Here is a 9,389-nt window from a genome sequence, read left to right on the forward strand (position 1 = left end):
TGTGAAATCTTAGGCTTCAATTTCAACAACCACATATAGCAAGCTGAAATTGTTTCAATCAAGTTCATACTTCTTTTTCCAATTTGCTATTAGGAAAACCAATCCTTTTATCTCAAATTTGTTGAGTTTACAAAAGTTTCTCAAAGATTTTCATACATCCAGTATTAATAGTTATTGTCAAAGACAAGATAATATGTAACAATAGTCAGTTTGCAGATTAACTACTGGTAACTGTAAAATTCAAATGATTATTCCTTTCTGTTCATAGTGAGAGTAAGGGAAGGGGTTCAGCAATGTATCCTGCACTCATTTGTTACGTAGGTGGGTGATATTTTCAAAGTAAGTTTTCCTTCTCATCTTGTATTAAAATATTAATGTCACACTGCAACAGTGTGATTAGAGCATTTTTAACTACACAATTCTTCATAATTCTGCCAAATTGTGACGGATTTCCACCATTTTTTTATTTTGTTCAGCAAAAGATTCTTTTTCATACAACACATTTGCTGCTTGTTACCAGTTTAAAAATAAAAGCTTGTAACATCACACAAGTAAAAAGGGTACACTCGATTGTGAAACAGCCGTTACAATTTGTGGCACAATCAGGTCCAGTAGTAAAACTCTTAAACAAAAGCAACATGGCGCTAGCAAAGACTACCAAAACAATTGACTTAGTTGAGATCAACTAGCCATTAGAATTATCTAACGACAACAATGCTTATACTGGCGAGAAATAAATCGCTACTGGCGTTATGTAATTCTTACACAACCTTACGCAAAAACGCAAACTTAATTGAATAGAAACAGAACATCACAATAGTAGTTCAATTGAAAGAAAAACTATATAAAATCATTTTGCAGTTATTGTCAATAAATAGAAATTCAAATTTTAGTTGCCACACTTTGTGTCAAGGACTTAGCTGGTAGCCAGCAATATCTCAAGCCCGTAGAAACGATTAGTTTTTAACGGTTATGACGTTCCTTTCGCCATAGGGTGCCACAACCCCACAACCCTTCAACTCTGAAGTTTCTTTACTAGGGTGGCAAAGGAGGGGGGGGGGGAGGGGTTTCGACCACACATCACGCCGAATTTTTCTATCAAATCACGCATCACGGAGAAAGTCGTTAACCAATCACGCGTCACGTAAAAAGAGTTAGTGCGCTAAGCTAGTACCGTAAGATTTCAACCTATCGGATGTTATTAAAAATTATATTGCATCCACCGTTTTTTGTCTTGGAATGAATTGCATCTTACTCATCATATTGCTTTTTGTTAGGCAAACAAAGATCACTTTCTTTTTGAAACTAGACGCTCCGAGAGCGTTTACTCGTCTGAGCATCCTATAGTCATCATAGTTTATTGTTCAATAAGTCAGTCGTCGTGGTTTGGACAACGTTTTCGTAGTTTGAACTCATTTATGTCTCACCAGTTATTCCGCAGGATCTAGTATGAACTTTGCCAATTTGCCATCACGCGTCACACAAAAACCCTTCGCCACCCTTTAGTGTGAGTGCTCTTGTGGGAGTCACATATAGACCTATGACCTGTCTGCCACTGCAGTGGAATCATACAAGATTGTGGGTATCTAACATCTCATTGTTCTTGTAACAACAGCATGATTTGACATAGGATAATGGGATAGGAAGGGGCAGTGATGTTTTTGTAGAAAATCATATTCATTCGGTAGCTGCAGTTTAAACGTTGTTTTTTCTCCAAAAATACTAACGCGGACTAGTAAGAGGCACCCTTGAAGCATGAACCCTGCCCATAGGATAGCCTGTGACGCTTATTAAAATCTAATCTGAATTGATATTTGTGTTTGGCAGAGTAAGTGGTGGTTAAATATGGCCAGTGAAGCCGAAAGAGATGGATTTGATGGTGCCATATCAAGTGCTGCAGCTCCTGCCTTGAGAATGTGGCTACCTTTTTGGGGTGGGATAGAGGCTAATGATACTTGGGCAGCTAGAATATTGGCGTTCTTCATCCCCATTGTTATAATTTTACCCCTCGCATATTTGGTATGGGCTTTTTACAATTTCATTTTCTGTCTGCTGGCTTTTAACATAGAATCAGCGAATAGAAATGAAGCACGAGCACTAGCACTGAAGTCGAAATAACACGAAACGTTAGAAACTCTTAACGGTGGCCAGTTTACGTTATCAACTCAGTTGATAATACTAAATTACCCTGTTATTACTCTCTCTCCAACGCAGCACCATAGTTTATTTATTTATTTATTTAGAAACTTACTCCCTTTATTCATCTGAACATAAGAGGCTGGTCATTATTTCTCGCCTGGGTTGAGGGGGGTAATGTAACGATAAGATTTTTAGTCATCGAGTTTTTGTGCTAACTATGTATAAAATTCAGCGTGAAACCGGGAGATTTTGCCAAGCTCAGCAAAGCGTGCATGCTATTAGTTCCAATTCAATCAGCCGTAAACAGTCCTTATTTGGTCATAACTGTAATAGGTGTTAAACTGTAACCGTCGCCTGTCGTGGCCTTTAGTTTAGTTGTTATCTACCTGAGCTTTTTGGAAGTGATTAATCTTGTAAAAGGCGAAATTCCTTTCTAGCCAGTCGTTGTATTAGATTACGTGATCCTTTAGATAATTCATAGCATTACCTAATCCTTTATACCTCAGGCTTACATGCAACTGTTTTGTTAATTTTCTCTGGTCAGGACCATTTCAGGTCAGAAAAATCAGTAGTTGGGTGAAGCTCAGTATTACTTGCAGATTAAACTTACGTTGGAGCCAAATTTGTTGTTGTTCAATTCATTGTCTCAATAGATTCCAGCCTTCCCGCAGCCAGTGAGTGTCCCCAGGAAAAGCCCTTTCCAAACGAAGGTTTTCACTGTTTTCACAGTAAGATTTGATTGATTTTGTATGTGTTACAATGAAGACTATCTGATCCCCCCATAAGGCTCTGTAATATTATAACGACGCTCTCCACCCCCTCCCGTTGGGAATTAATTTTCTATAATTTTCCCTCTAAACTCTCTGAGAGACTCCTAAACTCTGTTCGCGACGACTGATCCCCCTTCCCCCCTCTTGAAAACCATGTGATCCCCCAAAATCCTCCGAAGTCCTCCTTCGGGAGACGAGTAAGACTGGTTCCTAAGCTGGTCTAAAAGAAGCAGAACGCACTAATCTTACAAAACTGCGCCAACTGCAATCATTTTTCTATTGTGAAAGAAGGTTCACTTTTTAGCTAAGTAAGTAAGAAAATTTTAGTGTATACAAGAATCAAAGCTACCTTTTTAAGTCAGCGTTTTTAATTTTAGAAGATTTTCCAGGATATTAGTCATTAATTCTACTCTACACTGATACCCTTTCCGTTACACTCATTTATAATGGTAACAAGTGGAGTCAAATTCGGTCGGTAACCATACAAGTGATTGACAAAATCGATTTGTCAATCACGCGTATGGTTGCAGATGGAATTGGACGACACGAAGTCCTGTTACTAATTAATCAAAACTATGACAACATTTTAGAGAGAAACTAGACATCGGTTATGCGTTTTCAGAAAAAAAAAAAAAAACAACAGTTAACTCAGCAAAATGCAAGACAACAGCGCGATGATTGTCTAGAGTTTCCGACAGCAATATATGAAGTCGAATTTCAAGAGGATCAATTGGAGTCATTCTAACTGATAAAATCCAAAGATAAAACACTTTGTCACAAAAAAGAGACAAATTCAACAAAGGGAATGCAGATTGACAAAAAAATTGTTTTTAGGTAAAAAAGTAAGAACTGTTTGTTTTCCACCCAGTAAAACGTTCTTTCCTAAAAATAAAGAGTTTCGCCTCTGCTTACCGGACCTTTCAGGGAAAGGAGGGTATTAGGACCCATGCAATGACAGACAGGTCATAGGTCTATATGTTTCCTAAAAATAAAGAGTTTCGCCTCTTCTTACCGGACCTTTCAGGGAAAGGAGGGTATTAGGACCCATGCAATGAGTTGGCACAGAAACTCATAAAAAGTCGGCCACCATTAGCATGTGGTATATGATGGATGACAACATTCGCTTTCTTGGAGGAAGAGGATTATAATAACAAAGGTTTTTCATAAATAGTGAGAAAAGTGAATCACTGATTATGTATCTGCACATAAGCATTTCCCACTGGTCTCACATCTTAACTGTAATAAGCTGCTCATCTTCCTTTCAAACGAGGACCCCTGCTGTAAGTAAAGATCCCAGATCCTCAGGAATTCAAGGAAAGGTGAACATTTTGGACTCATCACAAAGGCTGACGAGTTCAGGTTAAAAAATGGCAAGGCCTACGATTTTTCAAAGGTTCCTTTCGCCACCCTTGGAAGGGTGCCACAACCCTTTAGCTTTGAAGTTTCTTTACAAGTATGAGTGCTCTTGTGGGAGTCACATATAGACCTATGACCTGTCTACCACTGCAGTGGAATCATACAAGATTGTGGGTACCTAACATCTCATTGTTTTTGTACCAACAGCATGATTTGACAGAGGATAATAGGGTAGGGGCAGCGAGTGCTTTTGTAGAAAATCATATTCATTTGGTAGCTGCAATGTAAACACTGCTTTTTGTTTTCCCAAGAATACTGACACAGACTAACAAGAGGCACTATCATAACATGAGCCCTGCCCATAGGGTAGCCTGTGACACTCATTATAATCTAATCTGAATTGATATAGACCAAGTACTGGAGATCATGCCGTGAGAGTGATGGCCCCTTTTGGGGGTGGGATCGAGGTTAATGACAATTGGACAGCTAGAATATTGGCGGTCGTCATCCCTTTTGTTGTAATTTTATGCCTCATAGTTATTCTTTGTTTTCTTGTGTTGGGTCATAACGTAGAAATGGCGAAAATAAATGCAGCACCCACTCTGAAGTGGGACTAACGCTCGAAACGTTAGCTTTGAAACTCTTTACGGTGGCCAATTTACGTTATCAACTCAGTTGTTAACGCTTAATTTCCTTGTTATTACTCTTTCACCGACGCGGCATCATAGTTTATTTAGAAACTTACCCACTGTATTCATCTGAACATGAGGCCGGTCATTATTTTTCGCTTGGGTTAAGGGGGGGTGGTAGGTAAGGTAGGTAGGTAAGACTTAATTTAATGAGGGTAACATTTGACAGTAATAAAACTGATAACCTAATTGCCCTTAAAAAACAAAACAGCAAACGTTCGACCACCTTCCTTACTTCTCTTGTATCGAAGGAAACTTAAGTTAAGATTATAGAAACGGGTTGATCTAATATATAGATTTAGCCAGGCCTAAAAGCATACTATTAGTAGTGTAACGATAGGATTTTCAGTCATCAAGTTTGTATGCTAGCTTAAAAAATATACAAAATTCAATGTGGAAACTGCGAGAATTTGCTAAGCTCAGCAAAGCGTACATGCTACCAGTTCCAATTGAGTCAGCCGTAAACAGTTCTTATTTGATCATAACTGTAATTAGTGTTAAACTGTCACCGTCGCCTGTCGTGGCCTTTTGTTCAGTTTTTATCCACCTGAGCTTTTTGGAAGTGATTAATCTTGTAAATGACGAAATTCCTTTCTTGCCAATCGTTGTATTAGATTACGTGATCTTTCAGGAAATTAGCAGCATTACCTAATCCTTTGTACCTGTGTTGTAAATTTTTCATTCGTCAGGGCCAGGTCAGGTCAGGTTAGAAAAATCAGTGGTTGGGAAAAGCTTAGTTTTACTTGCAGATTATTGCATTAAGTCATTGTCTCAAGCATCGTCAACAGCCGTAATAGATTCCGGCCTTCCCGCAGCCAGCGAGTGTTCCAAAGAAAAGCTCTTTCCAAAAGAAGTTTATTCAGTTATTTCCCCGTCCTTCTGTTTATTTATCAAGGAAAAAAATCGAAATAGTTTACAGCGTGAAAGAGGCGGAGGAGTGACAAAACCAGGGAGGTTTGATTTGGGTTGCGTAAAAAACGCGTTCTTTACGCACTCTCGCGCGGGAGGTGGAAGGTTTTAGCCAATGAACGGACTTACATTAAACGTCTTGAGAAGCGTCTTGAGAAGCGTGTGTTGCCTTTCCGATGTCATCGGGAAATAATAAGACTAGCTAGTCTTACCGAATAAAAGCTATTAACCAGGGTTTCCAATGAAAAAAAGCCGCTTACCGGTAGTCTACCGCCACCTAAAAGATCATTTGCCGCCGTCTGTTTAGCCTGCGAGCAAGCTCATTCGATATTGACGTGTCTGTGCCTTCCTCGTCTTCAAACACTAGGGATCATTCATGGTTTTACTTTTTGTTTTTCAGATTGTGTCTAGTCTGCGGGTTCAATAAGCCTGTTGCTATTTTGGGATATTTTTTTTCGTCGTCTTTTTTTCAGACCCATGCCTCAATCTGTACATTTTCTAGCTTGTTTATGTAAGACAACAGTTCCTGATACTTACGGCCTTTTACTGTACTGTTATCCAAACTTTAAAAGAGCTGAGGTGGAAACGAAATTGTTAAGCTATGACATACCTTACCAAGGTGAAGGAAAGTCAAGGGAGCCTGCTTGTGTCGGGGATGGAATTGTGGTTTCCCCGTTAGCGCTTGATTTTGTGAGGGAGTCTGAAAGGAATGAAAAGGTAGTTCTCAGGTAAGTTATTCATTTTCTTTGAAAAGTTTGTCACGATAAAGCACGGTAAGGCTAAGAGGCTTGACTAACCAAATTACCTCTTGACACTCTAACTCCCAAGATCCGATTGTTAAATCTCCCCTCAGCTGCAACAGATTTCCTTGTAAATTAACTATGAGAATTTAGTGTTTGACCAAGACTATAACTTCTACCCGATCAGTTTGAATATTCTCATTACCTGTTTGCTGGATAAGTATAGGTAATCACATGAGGCCAAGTACTATTAAGGATTAATTGCACGAGAGTTATCAAAATTTTCCAAAATTGCCCGAGTCGCGAAGCGACGAGGGCAATTTGGAAAATTTTGAAAACTCAAGTGCAATTAATCCTTAATAGTACGAGGTCTCATGGGATTACTTGTTTATCAATAAAGGGCAAAATTTATACGAAGGAAAATCACGCGCGCAGTCTATTTTTATCTGGGAAGCAACGGATTAGCAATGCAACGGATTAGCCAATCATTAACAGGTAATCATGCCCTCTCTTGATTACTAAAAATGCCCTCGATTAAGAAAAAAATGCCCTCTCTCTCAACCAATCAGCGCTCAGTAATTTTGCCCTTTATTGATAATATATGATATTATAGGGAGAAGTTACATGTTAATCACTTCCGAGAGAAAAGAACAAACCTGGCAGGTTTTATACATTTTTATGAATCGCTTCCACAGATCATTGACATTTCTGATAGTTTGTTTATTTGTTCAATTATCTTGTGAGAAAGTTATATATATATAGGGTACTCTTGACTTAATTCATTAGTTTTTGTGCAAGTTACACCTTGGTAACAGGGTTCAAAGCTCCACATTCATCGGGTTGAATATGAGTGGGGGGGAGGGGGGGGGCGTTTTCTTACAAAGGTTTCTTACAAATGAAATATCTGACAACAGTGACATGGCTTTGATTGTTCGCGTGGACTGCGAAAGTGTTCCAACGGTGAAGTTCTCCAAAGGCGAAGAGCTGCCAAAACTACTCTTTGAAGTGCCGATCTTAAAGACTCGAGCAGCATCTGCGGTACAGATAGGATCGTCTAGTAAATGTTTCTTTAAGAGCAATATTCAATTGAGTGTCAAAAGTAATCCGAGTTTTTATTAGTTTTACTTCACTTCGCTCTGTTATTGGTCCAGAAAACCCGCGTCTCTCTCTCAACCAATCAGATGCAAAACTGAAAAAAACCTCGACTTAGTTACGTGGGTTTTCCGCGCTTTAGGCAGATTGGTTGGCTTTGCTTCGACTTCTTATTGGTCCAGAGAACCCGTGTCTCTCTCTCAATCAATCAGATGCAAAACTGAAAGAAATCTTGACTTAGTTACGCGGGTTTTCCCGCGCTTTAGGCAGATTGGTTGGTTTTGCTTTGAATTCTCATTGGCGCTTAAAGGTATTTTCCTTGTTCTGTTTGGCTGTTGTGATTCCTTTGTTTTTGGTTTTACGACAATAAACTTTACAACACTCCACTCTTATTCGTGACCTAAACCAACACTTATTATTAGTACAGTAGCTTACTATACGTAACAGTGGGCGTAGTACCTAAGGAAAGACCTGCACTTGGTGAGTGAGCCTTGAAAATCACTCGATAGAAGTGGGGGTTGGTCCTAAAACCACGCATTGGATTTCTTGTTTTTTCGCAATTAGTAAGGTCACTAGCCAAGGTGGCAGGGTGCAGCTTTGATTGATTCGGGACCAGTCACTATTTATCTCCGGGGGAGGGGTCTGTGGATTTTGGTTAAGTCGCGAAAAAATGAACCTGATTCCCCCTCTTTATTGTTATGATCTCCCTCCCCCCCATCGATGGCAGTTTATTGACAGTTGATTTTCTATATAACCCCCTATGTACTCTGTTGACGACAACTGATCCACCCTCAGTTTCCCCCGAAAATCGTGTGATCCTTCCCAAAAAAATTTCATCCGCATGCTAACCCCCCCCCCCCTCTCACCTCCGCGATAAATAATTACTGGTGCCTTAGCGAAAACCCAAAAGAGAAAAGGGTCAGTAGCATACATATTTTGTCAGGTGTTCTAACTGTCGTTGATCTGAGGAGTATTCCCCTCTCCGTCATCATCTACCTTTGAACTATCTCAAAATATACCGTGTCTGGTTTTTTTTGCAGTCAAAGATGGTGAACCAGATGATGTTGAATAATTTGACATGGCTAAGAAAATCCCTCAACTGTGGAGAAAACTCGGACGTATTTTAAGAGTTCCACGGGAAAATCTAAACGAGTTTGGTGTAAATTACAGGGACGATGCCTATGAAAGGGCTTTTCAAGTACTATCGTGCTGGAGGGAAAATTCAACTGATGGTGCAATTTCAAGGTACCAAGTATTGTTCGATGCCTTGACCAAAATTGGCCGCAGTGATTTGGCCAAAAAGGACTGTTGTTACTGATCCAGGTCCGGTGGTTTCGACGAAAGAAAAATTTACCAGCCGGTAGTGAGATTACTTTATATGAAGATTTTTACATAGATCTAATTCATATTCGCGTGAACGTAAAAGAGCGGTCAGTGTTTGTCATAACAATTGTTTTCGGTTGGTTGGGGGGGGGGGATGTTGGTTGTGTCAAAATGAAATTTATCTGATTTCTCTCCCCCCCTTTTTCCCGCTATAAGGCTCTGTAATATTCTAACGACCCCGTCTCTCATTAGCAATCAATTTTCTATCATCCCTTCTTTTAACTCAGTTAACCCGCTCTGTTCCCCTCTGAAAACCATGTGATCCCCTAAAACTCCCCAACCCCCCCCTCCCGCCACCTCCTAGCGATGAG

This window comes from Pocillopora verrucosa, chromosome 1 (genome assembly GCF_036669915.1).
Source record: "Pocillopora verrucosa isolate sample1 chromosome 1, ASM3666991v2, whole genome shotgun sequence".
In the NCBI taxonomy this organism is placed as follows: Eukaryota; Metazoa; Cnidaria; class Anthozoa; order Scleractinia; family Pocilloporidae; genus Pocillopora; species Pocillopora verrucosa.